At 34.3% G+C, this 12,270-nt stretch overlaps 1 protein-coding gene across 30 annotated transcripts in view; it reads left to right on the forward strand.

Annotated features, from left to right (window-relative positions):
• Nucleotides 1–12,270, forward strand: part of Trpm (transient receptor potential cation channel, subfamily M) — a 403,692-nt gene that overhangs the window by 81,422 nt on the left and 310,000 nt on the right. For all 30 annotated transcript variants that reach the window (XR_012408366.1, XM_073992979.1, XM_073992998.1 and 27 more), the window contains one exon: nt 4,822–4,852. The gene's annotated coding sequence lies outside the window, so the exon portion shown is untranslated. The remainder of the gene's footprint in view (nt 1–4,821; nt 4,853–12,270) is intronic.

The raw sequence follows: 12,270 nt of genomic DNA on the forward strand, positions 1-12,270 counted from the left end.
ATCCTATAAAGTATATATATTCTTGATCAGGGTAAAATTCTGAGTCGATCTGTGCATGTCCGTCCGTCCGTCCGTCTGTGGTAATCACTCTAACATCCACAAAAAAGGAGATAGGACGCTGAAATTTTGGGAAAATGCGTCTTTTGTTTGCAGGCAGGTCAAGTTCGATGATGGCCCCATATAACGGTACGGCCCGATTTACGGTATTTTGACGTTTTTAGCTACATTTTCAGACCGATTTAGCTATAATTTGACATTTAGGGTTCAAGTGTCAGTAAACTTATTTAACAAAACTTGTTGACATAGGTCCACGTTTTGGTATAGCCGCTATATAACGGTACCCCCCGATTTACGGTATTTTGACGTTTTTAGCTATATTTTCAGATCGATTTAGCTATAACTTGAAATTTAGGGTTCTTAAGTGTCAATAAACTTATATAAAAAAACTTGTGGACATAGGTCCACGTTTTGGTAGTTATATGGGGGTTATAACTGTACCCCCCCCGATTTACGGTATTTTGATGTTTTTAGCTACATTTTCAGACCGATTTAGCTATAACTTGACATTTAGGGTTCTTAAGTGTCAATAAACTTATATAACAAAACTAGTGGACATAGGTTTATGTTTTGGAATAGCCCCCATATAACGGTACCGCCCGATTTCAGGTATTTTTACGATTTAAACCGAATTAGCTATAATTTGATATTTAGGGTTCTTAGTGACCAAAAAACTTATATTCGAAAAAATTATGAACATAGGTACATGTTTTGGTATAGCCCCATATAACGGTACCTCCTGATTTTCGGTATTTTGAGATTTTTACCTACAAGTTTTAACCGAATTAGCTGTAATTTGAACATTTGACATTTGAAGTTCTTAGTGGTCACCACACCTCTCCACCAAAATTGTCTGAAATTTTGGGAAAATGCGTCTTTTGTTTGCAGGCAGGTCAAGTTCGATGATGGGCTATATCGGTCCACGGTTTGGTATAGCCCCTATATAACGGTACCCCCGATTTACGGTATTTTTACGTTTTTAGCTACATTTTCAGACCGATGTAGCCATAAATTGACATTTTGGGTTCTTAAATGTCAATAAACTTATATAACTAGTGGACATAGGTCCATGTTTTGGAATAGACCCCATATAACGTTACCGCCCGATTTCAGGTATTTTGACGTTTAAGTTCACATTTCTAGACCGAATTAGCTATAATTTGATATTTAGGGTTCTTAGTGACCAAAAAACTTATATTCGAAATAATTATGAACGTAGGTCCATGTTTTGGTATAGCCCCATATAACGGTACCTCGGTATAACGGATTTCGGAATCCCCATATCACGGATTTTCGGTATTTTGAGAATTTTACCTACAAGTTTTAACCGAATTCTCTGTAATTTGAACATTTGTCATTTGAAATTCTTAGTGGTCACCACACCTCTCCACCAAAAATTGTCAAGAAAGGTCGATGTATTGATAAAGCTCCCATATAAAAGTACGTCCCGATTTTCAGTAATTTGATGATTTTAACTACAATATTAAACCGAACTAGCAGTTATTTGACATTTGAAGTTCTTAGTGGTCACAACACCTCTACATAAAAAATTGTCAACATAGGTCCATGTTCGGATATAGCTCCCGTATAACGATACTTCCCGATTTTCGGTACTTTGAGGATTTTACTTAAAATGTTTAACCGAACGTAGGTCCATGTTTTTGTGTAGCCCCAAAACAAACCAACCGATTTTCCGTAACTTAGCTTTATTTTCTGGACGAACTTTCTGTAATTTGAAATTTAAAAGCCAACAAAACTTGTTCATTTAATTTCATATTTTCGAATAGCCCACATACCTCTGAACTAGCTGTTAATGACATTTGAAGTTTGAAGTTGTACCGATTTTCGGTATTTTGAGGTGATAGCTACAATTTTTAACCGAATTAGGAGTTATTTGACATTAAAGGCTCCCATCAAAAAGTGTCAACATAGGTCCATGTTTTATTATAACCCCTATATAACGGTACCTCCCACTTTCTAGCCCACCAAAAATTGTCAACATAAATAGTTAGATATAGGCACCATAAAAAGGGCCTACCGAATGAAACATTTTCCGCCTGTTCATGTATGTCGCACGGAAACCTGTACGAAAGGAAAGCAGTCGCTCGCTTCCGTCTAAAAATGCGTTCATGTATTTCGCAAACTATCGTGCGACTGCCGTTACGTATCCTATCCAAAAAACTACTAATTTGAATGTACATTTGTACAACTATGTTCCATAAATGAGAGCCAAATGAGAAATGAAAACAAAATCCACATATACATACAAATATTGGAATATGTGTGATTTGTTTTGTTTGAAAAATAAAATGTGTCGGTATTTTGAATTATTTTATTATTTTATTTAATTGATTTCTTCAAAATAATAAATGAAGCCGCCATTGAAACGTGTCTGTAAAATTTTTATTTTGTTTCAAGAATGTGTTGCATAAATTTGTTTTAAGATTTTCGGTGTTATTCGCGAGTTTACATTCTACTCGGCAGCTACAAAGCAAGTGAGTGATTTTGACATTCTCTTTCTATAAGAGACAGTCCTTTCGAAATACATAAACCCAAATTTAATGGAAAAGTCTACGTTTACGTGTTATTTCGTATGGCTTGTCGGTGGCATAGATTTTCGTTTCGAAGGTGTTTACATGAACAGAAAATGATTTTTTTCCACTTCCGAAGCGCAAGAAACCTTTCGGTCGACATACATGAACAGGCTGTTTATGTACATCATCTGACATTTTAACGTACCCACTTAAAGTTGTGGACAGGAATGAAAACTAATTATTCCATTTTAGTTCAGAATATTTCATGGTGGAGGGTATGAAAAGTTCGGCCCGGCCGAACTTAACTCTTTTTTACTTGTTAATGGTTATTTTTTGCTATGCGATACTACGAAATCTGAACTATTAAAATGTACATAGAAGTTACAGTTCTGTAACCGGATTTGTTTTGGAACCGTTTATATGTCAGTATTTTTAATTAGTTCTCACGGTGCTCTTGAACCAACTTTAAATGAAAGGAGCTTACACCTGGGAAGTTTTTGCGGATTCTGAAACTACAATTTTCATAGATGAGCAAAATCAAAAAAAAAAAAAGAAAAAAAAATCGCCAAAGCGCTTTGAAATTGAAACAATTCACTTAATTTGGGACAATTCACTTGTCTTCAGTGGAAACATGATCAAAAATAAAAAGGATGTAGAAATATTTAGCTTTTATCTGTATTGCAGCAAATCTTTCATTCACTAGGGTGTAGCTGGATACCAATTTTGTTAACCTCCCACCGACTACAAATCCGCAACCACATGCTTTATTTCATGACAGCCACCTGTATGGCAGTAATATTGGCCTTGTATTTTTCAAGTACATTTGTGTAAACTACACCTTCTCTATAAAGAGTGAGAACATTCCAGGTGTAGATTCGCAGATCATTGTCCTTAAAACGTTTGTGGGGGTCGTCAACTTTAGAGGGGTTTGTTTTTCATGTTCTTTGTTTTATACCCTCCACCATAATATTGAGTGTATAATTAGCTTTGTCATTCCGTTTGCAACACATCGAAATATTTGTCAGAGACGTTATAAAGTATCTACATTAGGGTTATGACTTTTTGACCTTTTTTCTCAAAAATAATCTCCTGTAGCGATAATGAATGAACTTTTGGCTAATAATAATAAAAATAACGTTCATTCCATTTAATTATTAAGAAAGTTCACGCACAAAGCACTTTGGATTTTTTTTTTTCAAAAAAAAAAAAAAAAAAAAATCTTAAAAAATTATTTTCTGTTGTACGAATGAATTACCTTTTGCCTATTAATAACTAAAATAAATTTTATTCTATTTAAGTATTAAAAAAGTCACGCAAAAGCCAATTCCAATTGATATGATATATTAAATAAAGTTATATATGATATAAATTTATATATATGAAATGATATGGCGATAAAATTGGTGTGGCTTTAACTTGTTTTGAGTTATATATGTGCCTAAAGTGAAGTGTAGTATTTCGCCCCTATTTTGGTTACCTCTACTTTCATAATCTTTTTTATTGATCCACTCGTACTTTCATAAGCCGTTTAGTTTTCCTTGTCATTATTTTTGTGTCGCACAGTGTAATTTGTGTGTATATTACGAATAAAAGCACTATTGAAAGACATAAAACATCTTAGCTTTTCAGGTTAAGGATAAAGTCTGGGTATATATTCACAAAAAAACATGATGTTTTATTTTTGCTTAAATGTTGTCTATTAAAATCCCCCTAAAATCTGAGCAGTCTGTGTTTTCATTTAAAGCCCTTTGTAATACTTTTTGTTATCTGCCTAATCTTTGAATTTATAGACTACTTTGATTTACTACTGATGATTTGATCGAATATTTATTTTTTCTTTTTGTTATCCTTTTTAGCTATGTACCATTTAGGAAAACTTTGTGTTTTTGCTAAACTATGTAGTAAGGCAACAGGCGTTGTACCGTGAACTAAATCTATGAAGTCGTGATAAGAAAATACAATTTTGTTTTATGTGTTTGTGTGTGAAGTAAAAACTGGGATTGATTTTTTATTACCAATCAAAAGGTTTGACTAAATTGATTTATAAAAGTGTTACTGTGTGTTTTACTGTTATACAACAGGATTCACACTACTTAAGTTCCAAAAAAACTTTGCAGAAGTTATTTTGTCTTAAATTTCGTCTTTCATAGACCGATTCTTTTTTACATTTTTGTATGTTTCATTAATTAAGAAAAAAAATTGAGTTTTAATAATTTCTTTGTCATTTCAGATTACAAATAAAATCAACATCCGACATTTGGGTAAGTTAAAAAAGCTAGTCTCCCTAATTTTATTACATAATATATTTTAACATGGAAGAAAGTACTGTGTTAAGAAAGAAAACAAGAAAAAGGACTCAGTCGGCTTTGCCAACAGAGATGTGCCTCAGCCGTTTCCCTAAGAACTGATCTAATATCGTGCACCAGGCTCTGACTACGTCGCACAGTGGTTCAGAAATCGATTTTCCTGGCCAAACCCCCCAGTTTTTCTTGTTATCGATTGTTAATTTATATGGGATTCGATAGAAACATGCTGAAACTAAGAAAAGCACAAAATGAGATCAAACTATTCGAAGGTGTGGGCGTGGCGTGCTCCCAAAGACCAAAAATGTTTTCCAATTTTGGAAGTGAGGTATTTTATTTTTCCTCAGGTACTAAATTTTAGTGAAATTCCAAGTTTAGTTCTTCTTCTTCTTTATTGCGTATTCGATTTTCGAATGTTAGCGATCATATTACAATTGTCAAAAAATTACATATTTATGTTTTTATTTTTCTATTTCTCGCTATGCTTATAAAATTTTCGGCGTTCTGGAATTCTGTCCATTGTTGGATATTTTGAATCCATGACATCTCTTTTCTTCCTCTGGTATGTCTTCCTTCTATGTTTGCTTGCAGTATTTCCTGGAGAATGATGTATTTACGGTTTCGCATAATGTGCCCTGGATATGCCGTTTTCCGTTTCTTTATGTTGTGTAATAATTCTCTTGTTGTATTCATTCTTCGAAATACTTCAATATTTGGTACATGCAGGACCCATGGTATTTTTAGTGCTCCACGGTACACCCACATCTCAAATGCTTCGAGTCGTTTGATATCTTGATACGCTTTTATGAAACGAGATTTTGTTGCAACATTTATATCATGGCTTATTAGGACTTTTTTATATTTATGAAATGCATCTCTTGCTATTTCTATGCGACATTTGATTTCTTTTGAGTAGTCCCATTGATCATTTAACAAAACTCCCAGGTATTTGAAACTTTGTACCCTCTCAATATGGAAATGTTGTATTTTTAAAATCAACTCGTTATGAGCGTTGTTCTTACTTATTATCATAAATTTTGTTTTAAGGGTGTTTATTTTTAGCCCATACAACTCACTACTTGATGTTAATCTATCAACAAGATTTTGTAGGCCTGATATGCTGTCGGATATTAATGTAGTGTCATCAGCATATCTGATATTATTTAGGTAATTGTTGTTTATCAATATACCTTCTTAGATGCCATCTACTGCTTCGTGAAAATTTTTTGGGAGTAAATGTTGAAGAGTAGTGGAGATAAAATGCATCCTTGTCGAACTCCTTTAGATATTGCTACATCTTCAGTTAAATCTTCATTTATGTTGACTTGTGCAGTCTGATGCCAGTACAAGCTTTTAATACACCTTATCTCTTTCTCATCGATTCCAATTGCTGTGAGAATTTCCAAGAGCTTATGCTGCACAGTGTCGAATGCTTTTTCGTAATCTATAAAGCATAAAAATACGTCTTTGTGGACATTTCTACATTTTTGAACGATTATTTGTATGCAGAATAAAGCCTCACGGGTTCCCTTTCCTTCCTTAAAACCAAATTGAGTTTCTCCCATTTCCTTTTCACATTTCTCATATATTCTCTTCTGGATAATTTTAAGAAAAATTTTAAGAGCATGACTTATTAAACTAATGAGACGATAGTCATTGCATTTTTTGGCATGGGGTTTTTTGGTATTGTTATGAAGGTGGATTTTAGCCAATCCTGTGGGTATATACCAGTATCGTAGATGTAGTTAAACAGTTTTGTCAGTAGCTCAATGATGCTGTTGTTTAGCATTTTTAATAATTCAATTGGAATTTCATCAGGCCCTTCGAGATGGAAAAGCTACAGTTTCCATCTCGAAGGGATTTTATTGCTGATTCTACTTCATTATTTGTGATGCTGTTTCCTGTCATATAATCTGATGCATTGTTAACGTAGCTTGATTTGTTATCATCCTTAAATAGTGTTTGGATATATTCTTTCCAGATATGTTTCTTTTCTGCAATTTCAAAGGCCGGTTCATTGTTGTTATTGAAAAGGATAGATGGATTTGTATTCCTATATTGTCCAGATGCTTCTTTCAATTTCTTATGCAGGTTGAAATCGTCATGTAGGCTCATAAGTCTTTCAATTTCCTGACATTGAGTATTTAGGTGATTATTTTTAGTGTTACGTATCTCCCTTTGAGTTTCTCTATTTAGTTCCCAGTACTTTTCGTAATCTTTATTTTTAAATGCTCTTCTTTCATCCATTAGCTGCAGGATTTCTTGAGTCATCCAATTTTTGGTCTTTGGTTTTATAAAATTGCCTAGGGTGTTTCTGGCTATTGAGTTTATAGTATTCTTTACATTATTCCATATATTTTCTATATCTTCGCTGTCGACATTATTCAGCTCTGTATTTATTTTTGTACATATATCCGATTTTAGTGTTTGGTTTTGAAGTTTTCCTAATTCAAGTTTTTTACTTTGTGCCTTTTTAGAATAAGTTTTTAGTTTAGTTCACTAAAACTTTTAGGCAACAGCATGGAACAAAGTTCCGTTTTCACAGAATGATGTCCGAGAGTATACTCTTTTAGGCCATATATACTTTTGAAATAAAAAACGGTAAAACGGTACGGAAACCGTTTCCCATATAAATTATAGATTTTTCACACAAATGGACATGTTTTTAACATATGAGTTTTTATAAGAATTATAAGAGTTTTATGAAAACCCAAGGAGTATGTTTTTCAATTTTGGAAAAAAAATTAAATTTGTTAAAAAAAATTTCAAAAACATTTTTTCAAAAAAAAAAAAATAATAATAATAATAATAATAATAATTTTTTGTATTGTTGTGGTTTGCTTATTGGGGCTTGACCTTTTTTAAATAGTTAGAACATATGAAAAACTCAAAAACACTCAAATTTTTATTAAACATATGAAAAAACTCAAATTTTTAACTTTGACCTGCCCCCCTATTCAGTAACTTTTTAACAACTTTACTCATTGTTTATTTTACAACAATTTCATTTGTTTGTTTTGTAGTTGTTACAAAAACAAAAGAAATTTTAACAACTTTTCAATCGATAAAAGTTACAGAATTCCTATACTGGAATTCCTCTGCAATCGCTCGACCGAATTCGGTGGCATTTGATGTGTCTGAAAGCTGAAAGTGTTATCTGTCGAACAAAAAAGAATTATGAAAATATATTTATCCGTTCAAAATTTACAAAGTTTTGATCAGGAAAAATCGATTCTGAACCACTGTGCGTCGGTGTAGTCCATATACAGCAGCAATATTGAATATGAATTTTAATTTATATTAAAGTTCTGTAGTTGAGTATTACATTTGAAAGAATGTTCTTTCTAAATGACACCTTAGGGAGAAGCCTACAGCGATAATCCCGTCAACGTATAAATCTTAAAAAAGTTTTCTCTAAAACACACCAAGATCTGCCTCATCTACTTTCGCAAGTACCCATGATTTGCATCCACACATACACATATGTAAGTACGTGTAGTATGAGTGTCTGATAGGGTGTATGTTTTGTTTGACGAGAGGTGGATTTACGATAATATCAGCTTTGTACTTACCAAGTACAGCTGTCAGTATGCAAACTGCACCTACTCTGTAAATGGTCCGGACATACCAGGTGCTGATTCGCGGGGGTCGTCAATTTCAGAGGGGTTTGTTTTCTTTTTATACCCTCAACCATAATATGGAGGGTATAATTAACATTGTTATTCCGTTTGTAGCACATCGAAATATTCGTCGGAGAACCCATAAAGTATATATATTCTTGATACGCATAAAATTCTAAGTGGATATAACCATGTCTGTCTGTCCGTCTGTCTGTTCAAATCAAGATACATCTCGCAATATGTAAGATAGAGCTATATAATTTGGTAGAGAAGTTTCTATTACTCTTAGGATCCCCCGAGTCCCCCGAGGTCCACATGGTGATATATTCCCCATAGAACGTTAATTACCGATTTTAGGTATTTTGAAGATTTTAGCCCCATTTTCTAACAAAAATGGCTGAAATTGGTATTTACCGCCTGTTCATGTATGTCGCACGGAAACCTGTACGAAAGGAAAGCAATCACTCGCTTCCGTCTAAAAATGCGTTCATGTATTTCGCAAACTATCGTGCGACTGCCGTTACGTATCCTATGCGAAATACTACTAATTTGAATGTACATTTGTACAACTATGTTCCATTAAAGAGAGCCAAAAGAGAAATAAAAACAAAATCCACATATACATACAAATATTGGAATATGTGTGATTTGTTTTGTTTGAAAAATAAAATGTGTCGGTATTTTGAATTATTTTATTTAATTCATTTCTTCAAAATAATGAATGAAAGCGCCATTGAATCGTATCTGTAAAATTTTTATTTTGTTTCAAGAATGTGTTGCATAAATTTGTTTTAAGATTTTCGGTGTTATTCGCGAGTTTACGTTCTACTCGGCAGCTACAAAGCAAGTGAGTGATTTTGACATTCTCTTTCTATAAGAGACAGTCCTTTCGAAATACATAAACCCAAATTTAATGGAAAAGTGTACGTTTACGTGTTATTTCGTAGGGCTTGTCGGTCGTATAGATTTTCGTTTCGAAGGTGTTTACATGAACAGAAAATGATTTTTTTCCACTTCCGAAGCGCAAGAAACCTTTCGGTCGACATACATGAACAGGCTGTTAGTCTTCCGAGGGGCTACAAAACTTCTCCCAGAAAATTTCCCGTATATGTCCACACCCCCTATTTTCGGTATTTTGAAGATTTTAACCACATTATCTTACCGAAATGTCTGAAATTTGTTATTACAGGTTCTCTGATTAGAAGGTACTACCACTCGATGTGAAGTCTTTTAAGAATAGTCGACTGTAGTAACTGTTATTTCGGATTCTCCGTGGGTAGTAAAGCTCCATAAAGAAAATGATCATTATAGGTTCATATTTTGGTATATTCCTAATACGAATTTTACAAATTTTGTGCATTTGCACAATGGAATGACTGTATCGTTGTATTTCGAACTCAGAATGGGCATAAAACATTGATGTCTCATTTGTGTTAAACCTTGTTTAAAGGAAAGGGATATTCTTCAGTCAGCGTGGCGAAATAGCTAAATACCTTCAGAAACGAAAGTAAGCTAATTGTTCCATTTTCAATACATTTAGTGGTGGAGGTATATTAGGTTTATTTTTCCGTTTGTAACTCATTGTTTTATGGCCTGTTTCTCTAAGACGATTCGAATACAAATTCGTTCGTATTATAACTAAACTTTTGTTTTTGAAAAAAATTGAATTGCTTTTATTTTCAATCAAGCACACATATCCTATAGAAACAGGAGTTTCGTAGTAATTCGAACGATTTTAAATTCGAATCGTCTTGGAGAAACGGGCCATTAATCACTCTAGCGTCCATAACAATTGAGTAGGAACTCTCCATTTTTGCCCCTCAGTGTATACCCACGTTTTTGTATAGCCCCCATATAACGGTACATCCCAATTTTCGGTATTTTCAGGATATTAACTAAATTTTTTTCCTAGTCAAAAAAAATTTTCCACCAAAAATTGTCAGCATAGGCCCACACTTTGATGAAGGCATTTGGGGTATCCGTGATCATAAAACATATCCAAGTAAATTTGTGAACAGGAATGAAAATTAATTATTCCATTTAAGTTCTGAATATTTTATGGTGGAGGGTATAAAAAGTGCGGTCCGGCAGAACAAAATGATTTTTTACTTGTTTGGATATACATTAGCACACACGATGGACTGTCGCCTTGCTGAAACATCGTTTGGTATTGACAGTTTCAGAGAGTTTTTTTCCTATCATAGCTCCTGATGTAGTGTAAGTTAATGTTATTCTGCATAATCTTACTAATTTTGCAGGAATACCAAAATCAGGCATGGCGTGGGACACTTTTGATATTATTGGGCTTTCGAAGTCGGCCTTTTATTAGACAAAAATGAGGTATGTGTCGATCAGTTTCTTCTCTAGGGTTTGGTGTAGAGTGAAGATTTCCCAGGTCTAAAAATGCATTGGTATGACCCGATTATTCCATTGACCACATGTTTTGGCCCTCACACAATACGCCTGACAATCACACAATACGCCTCTGTAAGTTGGCACAAACCGTTTTGTCTCCTATCTTGTGCACGGGACATAGCAGACTGAGGTTCCAATTGTTGGGTAAGCGTTCCTCCAGCCAAATTTTGCTAATCAAATGATGCATTCTCCATACCAGTATGTCGCCACCGGTTATAAACAGCCCATCCTGCTACTTGTTGTTCGGCAGCTGATTAATTGCCGCCGTGACCTCAAAAAGATTCTCTTCTCAAAATATTTTTCGTTCGCGCTTCGTGTTGCTACTGACTGCAGGATTGTTCTGTATGTCGCGTTCTTCTTTTCAGTAGATTTTTAGGTGATGGGTATTCGTACCCAAGTATAGATTTTGCCGCAGTTTGAAAAGTGTGATCTATACTTTGCCACTTCGCTTTCACATTATTGGGGCAACGAGTACTGTCTTCGAGCATGTGAAGAAGTTCAACGGAGTAGGCGTGTGCTATTTGTTGTGTTTACAGCTTCTTGTCATTTAGCTTCTGTCCTGTGTTTGAGCGCTCCTTGGGTGCTACAAGGAAATGTTCTTAGAATGAGACTGAATTTTAAGAACTTTGCTTTGTTAAGAATTGTTGTGAACCTGGAGACGTGGTTTATCATAAATCCCTAGCTCATGGCAGCTACAATACAGTGCTTTCTATCGGACTTTCTGTAAGGCGATAATATCAGCTTTGTACTTACCAAGTACAGCTGTCAGTATGCAAACTGCACCTACTCTGTAAATGGTCCGGACATACCAGGTGCTAATTCGCGGGGGTCGTCAATTTCAGAGGGGTTTGTTTTTTATACCCTCCACCATAATATGGAGGGAATAATTAACATTGTTATTCCGTTTGTAGCACATCGAAATATTCGCCGGAGAACCTATAAAGTATATATATTCTTGATACGCATAAAATTCTAAGTCGATATAACCATGTATGTCTGTCCGTCCGTCTGTTCAAATCAAGATACATCTCGCAATATGTAAGATAGAGCCATATAATTTGGTAGAGAAGTTTCTATTACTCCTAGGATGTTTGCTATTGAAATGGGCTATATCGGTTCACGTTTTGATATAGCCCCCATAGAATAGTATCTCCGGATTTTCGGTAGATTGAAGGTTTAGCCACGTAGCCTTACCAAAATGGCTGAAATTAGTTTTTTAGTCTTCTTTAAGGCTACATAACTCTTCCCCCGAAATTTGTCATTATAGGTCCACATGTTGATATATTCTCCATAGAACGTTAACTACCGATTTTAGGTATTTTGAAGGTTTTAGCCACATTA

The sequence above is a fragment of the Musca autumnalis genome, unplaced genomic scaffold (assembly GCF_047663935.1).
Source record: "Musca autumnalis isolate F117 unplaced genomic scaffold, ASM4766393v1 scaffold_5, whole genome shotgun sequence".
Lineage (NCBI taxonomy): Eukaryota > Metazoa > Arthropoda > Insecta > Diptera > Muscidae > Musca > Musca autumnalis.